The sequence below is a fragment of the Megascapheus bottae genome, chromosome 4 (assembly GCF_031878675.1).
Source record: "Megascapheus bottae isolate mThoBot1 chromosome 4, mThoBot2.hap1, whole genome shotgun sequence".
NCBI lineage: Eukaryota > Metazoa > Chordata > Mammalia > Rodentia > Geomyidae > Megascapheus > Megascapheus bottae.
In genome coordinates this window covers 13,824,505-13,831,246 of record NC_143512.1, presented here as the reverse complement: position 1 = coordinate 13,831,246, position 6,742 = coordinate 13,824,505, and positions in this window count along the sequence as shown.

The following is a 6,742-nucleotide window of genomic DNA, read 5'->3' as shown; positions in this document are numbered from 1 at the left end:
CAGAGAGAGTGGAGGAGGGAGAAAGAAAAAAACAAAGAAAGAAAACAAGGAAGGAACAAAGGAAAGGAAGGAAGGAAAGAAGGAAGGGGAAGGAAGGAAGGAAAGAAGGAAGGAAGGAAGAAAAGAAAGAAGGAAGGAAGGAAGGAAGGAAGGAAGGAAGGAAGGAAGGAAGGAAAGAAAACAAAAGAAAAGAAGAGCTGGATGCTAGTGGCTTGCACCTATGATCCTAGGTACAAAGGTGTCTGAGATGGAGACTTTCAGTCCAACACTAGCCCAGGCAGACAAATCTGTAAAACTCTTACCTCCAACTAACCAGCAAAAAGCTGGAAGTAGGGTATGGTTCAAGTAGTAGAGTGACAGTTTTCAAGCCCCATTACCAGCAGAAGGAGGGGAGAAAGGGAGGGGAGTAGAAAGGAGGAAAGGGGAGGGGAGGTCTGGGGTTGTAGCATAAGTGGTAGAGCACTTTCCTAGCATGGCCCTGAGTTCAATCACCATCACCATGAAGAAAATAAGAAAAGACAGAAAAGAAGAAGGAGGGAAAAAAGCACTCAACTAAGTGCCTGATACACAGTGAAAATGCTAAATACATACTGAAAATTGGAATTAATACTTTTCCATGTCTGTTGGCCATCTTTCATACTAGAAGCTGAGAAAAAGTTAAATTATACACAAATACACATGTGTATACTTACATACTCATTCAGAAGACTGTGCTTTATATATCTACTTCACATTCCAAGTTATTATCTTACTGTCAGACCTATACGCAACACCACACACACACACACACACACACACACACACGCATTACATCCAGGCTGACTAGGGGCTTTCGTGGAAATTGTAGGGGAATTTTACTCAGGTTAGCAAATCCTCCCACAATGGAGAGAGGAGGGGGGAGAGGATGCAGAAGTATTGAGTGTCACTGGAACAAAATATTTTGGAGACTTTTTTTAGGAAAAAAAAATATTGCACTCCCTGAGCCAGATAAGGATGACAAGTTGAATGTAACTTTTCTCAGAAGCATCTTTATTACTCCAAATGTTGGAGTATACAATAGGCTGTCTCAAGTGCAAGGGACTGGCCACATGCCACTAATCATTCTTATTTGTTTAGCTGTTGTGGCTTACTGTTTCCTCACAGCCTCTGCAGAGAGCCCAGGGTGAGAAGCACGGCACAAGATCATTATAGAATTATGAGTCCCATGGAACCATCATTAGAGTCACCATAGGGAAATAAATCTTCTCTAGCTGGAACTTGATTGTAGAGCCATAGGACCTCCTAACACCTGCTTTTCAGAAACAGACAGGGATGAGAGCTGGAAATGGAAGTTAAGGTTGAGAGGCCTATTTCCAAGAGAGGTGATCCAGAACCTCTGACTTGGTTTGCTCCCCACAATGACAATAATAACCTATCATTTAAGGGGACATTATACTTTATAAAGCTTTCTCATATCCTTTACGCCATTTAATTCTGTGATGTGTAGATTTTATAGCCTTTCATTAACCAAAATGGAAACCGATGTTCAAATGTGCTGATGTAACCTAGTGATGGGCACATGGAAGCTTCAAAATGAAACATGTGGCATAGAGAGGTACCTAAGGGTTGAATAAGACATCAACTTTGATTTTGTTTCAAATTTAACACTTTTATATTACTTAAATAGGTCAGATTCCACCTATCATACTGTGTCTATTAGCAAATGTATTGAGGTCATGGGACAAGTGCTATGGACAAGCCAGAAATATAGTCATGAATGAACAGATAGTCCTGAGGTAGATTGAAGATGACCTCAAATTTTTGCTTCTCAGGTCATCAAGAGGCAGAGTATATTTCCTATCCTTTTGAAGATTGGCAGATCTATGACCAATAGAGGGCAGAAAAAAATAATGTCACCCCAATATAAGCCTAGCCTTTAAGAGGTCTACTTTGGTCTCTTAGCTTCTATAATAACTGCAGCCACCATGAAAAAGAGGCAAGAAAAAGAGGAAGAAGGGCCCTGCTGAATCCAGTTTAGCCCAGCCTTCAAGGATTTCTGCCAAAGTTCCAAACATATGAGTAAAAGCTTCTTGGATCCTCCAGACCAGATTGTCCTCCAGGCAAGTGCTCTGAGAGGGCCCAGGAAACATACATAGAGCAGAAGAATTGCCCAGTCAATTCTTCTTGAGTTATTGACTCACAGATTTATAAGCTAGAACAAGAACAAAATGCTTATTTTAGAGCATGGTTAACAAACTTTTCCTATAATTAGCCAGATAGTAAATCCTTTGGGTTTTGGGGATCATATCATCTCTGTCATATATTGTTTTTGGGTGGTTTCTTTTCATTAATATGGTTGGCTCTGTTTTCTTTTGCTTTGTTCTTTTTTTTTTTTTGCCAGTCTTGGGCCTTGAACTCAAGGCCTGAATACTATCTTTGAGCTTTCACAAAGCTAGAGTTCTACCACTTAAGCTGCAGCACCACTTCTGGCATTTTCTGTGTATGTGGTATTGAGGAATTGAACCCAGGTCTTCGTGCATGCTAGGCAAGCACTGTACCACCAGGCCAAACTCCTGGCCCCTCTTTTGCTTTGTTCTATAACCCACTAAAATTTAAAATAAAAAATGTCAGAAAGCCAGGCGCAGTGGGTGGCTCAGGCCTGTAATCCTAGTTACTCAGGAGGCTGAGATCTGAGGATTGTGGTTCAAAGCCAGCACAGACACTGAAGTCCATGAGACTCTTATCTCCAATTAACCACCAAAAAACCAGAAGTGGCACTGTGGTTCAAGTGGCAGAGCACTAGCCCTGAACTGAAGAGCTCAGGGACAGCACCCAAGCCCAGAGTTCAAGCCCCATGACTAACCAAAAAAAAAAAAAAAAAAAAAGGAGGATCACAAGTATGAGGCTAGTTAGGCAATATAAGTAAGACTGTACACCAACAACAAAACAAAGGATGTGAGCCAGATCTAACACGTGTGCTAAACCCTGTCTCAGGCCACTAAGATCTGTAACCTAGCAATAACTAAGCAGAATAGTCTCTTTAGTCATAAAGCTAAAAATGCTGTAAGACAGACAAACATAGAACAACAACAACAAAAAATAAATCATTAGCAACTGACTAAATGAGTCAGGTGGCATGGCTTAATTTTATGGGAGCTCACAAAAGATTTCCCAAAAGACAACAGTTAGGCTGAGACTTCAAGGATGCCTGAAAGTTTATAGGTAAAGAAAAGGCACAAAGACCCAGTCATTTAGACCCCATGTGAACCTTCTGAGGGGAATTACCTGCTCTAAAGCTCCCTACTGAATTGGCCAAGAGCCTATACCACATGTAACTTCCATTCCTTTCTGCTTCTGCCTCTTTCCCTTCTTCCCTCCTTGTCCCCCATAAACATCCTGAACCCTAGCCTTTGTCTTAGTGCCTACCTCTGCACATTTCCACCTGTAACACTTAAAATAATTTATTGATTTGTGTAGTAAAAAAAATCCAGATGTAAATTCATTTTGAACCTTTGTTTTATAATATAAGAAGCGATAGATTGTAAGGTCAACCAGGGAGCCCAACATTATGCATAGATTTAAAAAAAAATTAACAGTAAAACCTGCAAAATCAAAGGCAAACGGCGACATGTACTCACTGTAGCTCCAGTGTATTATCAGTTCTAGGTGTTTCTCCATTACTTGGCTCTGCCTTCAGCTAAGGTGGGTAACTCAGTTACATATTGTATACATAGCAAGGCCAGTCAGGAGCTATCTTATAAATATATTCTTTCAGGTTAGATAATACAATAAAAAAATGCTTGCTGCTCTAATGTCTGAAAGGAATGGGATTGAGTTTTATTGGTTCCTAGTAATCTGCTTGAGTCAGATACCTGTTTTTTTTTCCCCGGTGCCAGTACGAAGGATTGAAATAAGGGCCCAGGAGCTGTCCCTCAGCTTTCTCACTCAATGCTGCCCCTCAGTGTTTACCACTTAAGGCACTGCTCCACTTCTGGCTTTTTGCTAGATAAGTGGAAATGAGAGTCTTGTGGACTTTTCTGCCCAAGCTGGCTTTGAAGTGCAGTCCTCAGATCTCATTCACCTGAGTAGCTACAATTATAGATGTGAGCCACTAGCATCTGGCTAGGTATCTATGTTTTTCAGGTTTTCATTATTTAAGACACATTTTTATATGATAAAATCTTTTTTAAACTACGTAATTCAACCTGGACATGGCATATGCCATACAAGCCTGGGCTACAGCATAAAATCTTGTCTCAAAAAAATAAAACATGTAAGTCTATGATTCAGTGTTTTTAATATCTTGCAATGTTGTACTATCTTTACTATCCAATTCTAGAACATTTTCATCACCCCAAAGAGAAATCCTCTGCCTAGTAGTAGCCACTCCCCACTCCCCCTTCCCCTAGTCCCTGGAAACCACTAGTCCATTTTCTGTCTCTATAGATAGGCCTACTGTAGATATTTCATATTAATGGAATCCTACTTGTGGTCTTCTGTGTCTACCTACTTTCTCTTGACTTTTTGGTTTTTTTTTTTAAATTGGTGGTGGTGGTGGTGTGTGTGTCTGTGTCTGTGTGTGTGTTCTGGTCCCGAGTCTTGAACTCAGGGCCTCAGTGCTGTCCCTGAGCTTTTGAGGCTAGCACTCAACTACTTGAGTCACAGTTCCACATTTGGCTTTTTGGTTTACTGGAGATTACAGTCCTACAGGCTGAGAATGTGGCTTACTGGGCAGAGTGCTTGCCTAGCATGCATGAAACCATGGGTTCGATTCCTCAGTACCACATAAACAGAAAAAGCCAGAAAAGGCACTGGGGCTCAAGTGGCAGAATGCTAGCCTTGAACAAAACAAGCTCAGGGACAGTGGCTAGGCCCTGCGTTCAAGACCCAGGACTGACAAAAAAATAAAAATGAAAAGAATCCTATAGACTTTCCTGCCCTGGTGGGCTTTGAACCCTAATCCTGAGATCTCAGTTTCCTGACTAACTAGGATTGTTTCCAAGTTTTATCCACTTTGCAGCATGAATTGACACTACAATACTTTTTAATTTCTTTTTTGCTGGTCTGTACTTGAACTCAAGGCCCCAGAGCTGTCTCTAGCTTTATTCTCTCAAGTCTAGGGTTCTACCACTTGAGCCATACCTCTACTTCCAGCTTTTTTTTTAGTTAAGTGGAGATAAAAGTTTCATAGACTTTTCTGCCTGAATAGGCTTCAAATCACAATCCCCAGATCTCAACCTCTTGAGTAGCACATTTCTTCTAATTGCTGAAAAATATTCTATTGTATACATAAGCCACATTCTGTCCATTCATCAGACATGTATGTATTGTTTATATATTTTAGCAATTGTTAATTCATGTTTTTATGAACTTTTATGCATAAGTTTTTGCTTAAACACTGGTTTTTAGTTTTCTTGTAAGTATACTTACAAGATTGGTGGATTGTATGACAATTCTAGTATATCTTCTAGTATGGTCTGAGGTGAGAATGGTCTGATTGATTTAAACCTAAAACACATCTACTGCTGATGTTGATTAAGGAATCTGCTTTGCTGGAACCATATGAACCAAAAAGAAAGGTTTTAATGGTTTACTGGGAGAGGTTATCCAGCAAAGGATGAGCAAACTCTAGGAGGCAAATACACAGATTGCCACTTCAAATAGCTATATTTATTGAATGCATGAGCCAGTCATTATATTAATTATGTGTTATTCATTGAACTTCCCCCCCACACTCCAGAAACTTTATGAGATTTCTATTATTCCTACTTTACAGATGAGAAACTTGACCTTCAGAAAAATCAATTTGCTCAAGTTTATATGGCTAGGATGTGATATTTGAACCCATCTGATTGCAAAGTAGCAGAAGGAACAACCTAATTTGAATTACGTTAAATCTGTGAGGGATCCTTTTTATTTCATTTTTCCAATAATTTTTGTTAGTAATTAACAGAGAAGAGTCTGTAGCCAAAAATTTTCTTTCACACAAAGGACAAGGAAGAACAAATTTTTATAATGAAAATTTTAAAAGTTGACTTTTTTCTTTATATTTCCACATAAGTATCCCAATCTTGTAAATTACTTCATCACTAGCAATGAAATTTAATAGTTATATTTCTCAGAAACACTCCACTCTCTTATTCACTCATCTTTTCCTAACAGACCTAGAAAGGCAACAAAATTCTGTTTGCAGCAGGGCGCTGTGCCTCCCGCCTGTAACTGTAGTCAGGAAGCTGAGATCTGAGGATCAAAGCTCAAAGCCAGCCCAGACACTAAAGTCTGTGAGACTCATCTCCAATTAACCACTAGAAAACTGGAAGTGGTGCTGAGGTTCAAGGGGTAAGGCAGTAGCCTTGAGCTGTAGAGCTCAGGGACAATGCCCAGGCCCAATGGTGGGGCGGTAGCCTTGAGCTGAAGAGCTCAGGGACAGTACCCAGACCCAGAGTTCAAGCCCCAGGACCCACAAAAAAAAAAAGAAAAAAAAATCTGTTTGTCATGAGATTGGCAAATGCAGAGCTTAACACCATGCTCACAACCTCCTCCAGACATGATTTACAAGAGCTCTTATCTCCAGCTCTTCTATGGTCCTTGTGGTGAGGACCAGGACCAGGGATCTTTGACTCCTTCTCTCATCCTATAGTCTAGAGCCCAGATGGTGTGAAGTGGGGAATGGGGGAAGGGACAGAAAATGTGAGGCAGCCAACAATTTGAAGGGTTATAAGAAGTCAAATTTCCTTGCTTCTATCCTACAGTATTCCCAAAG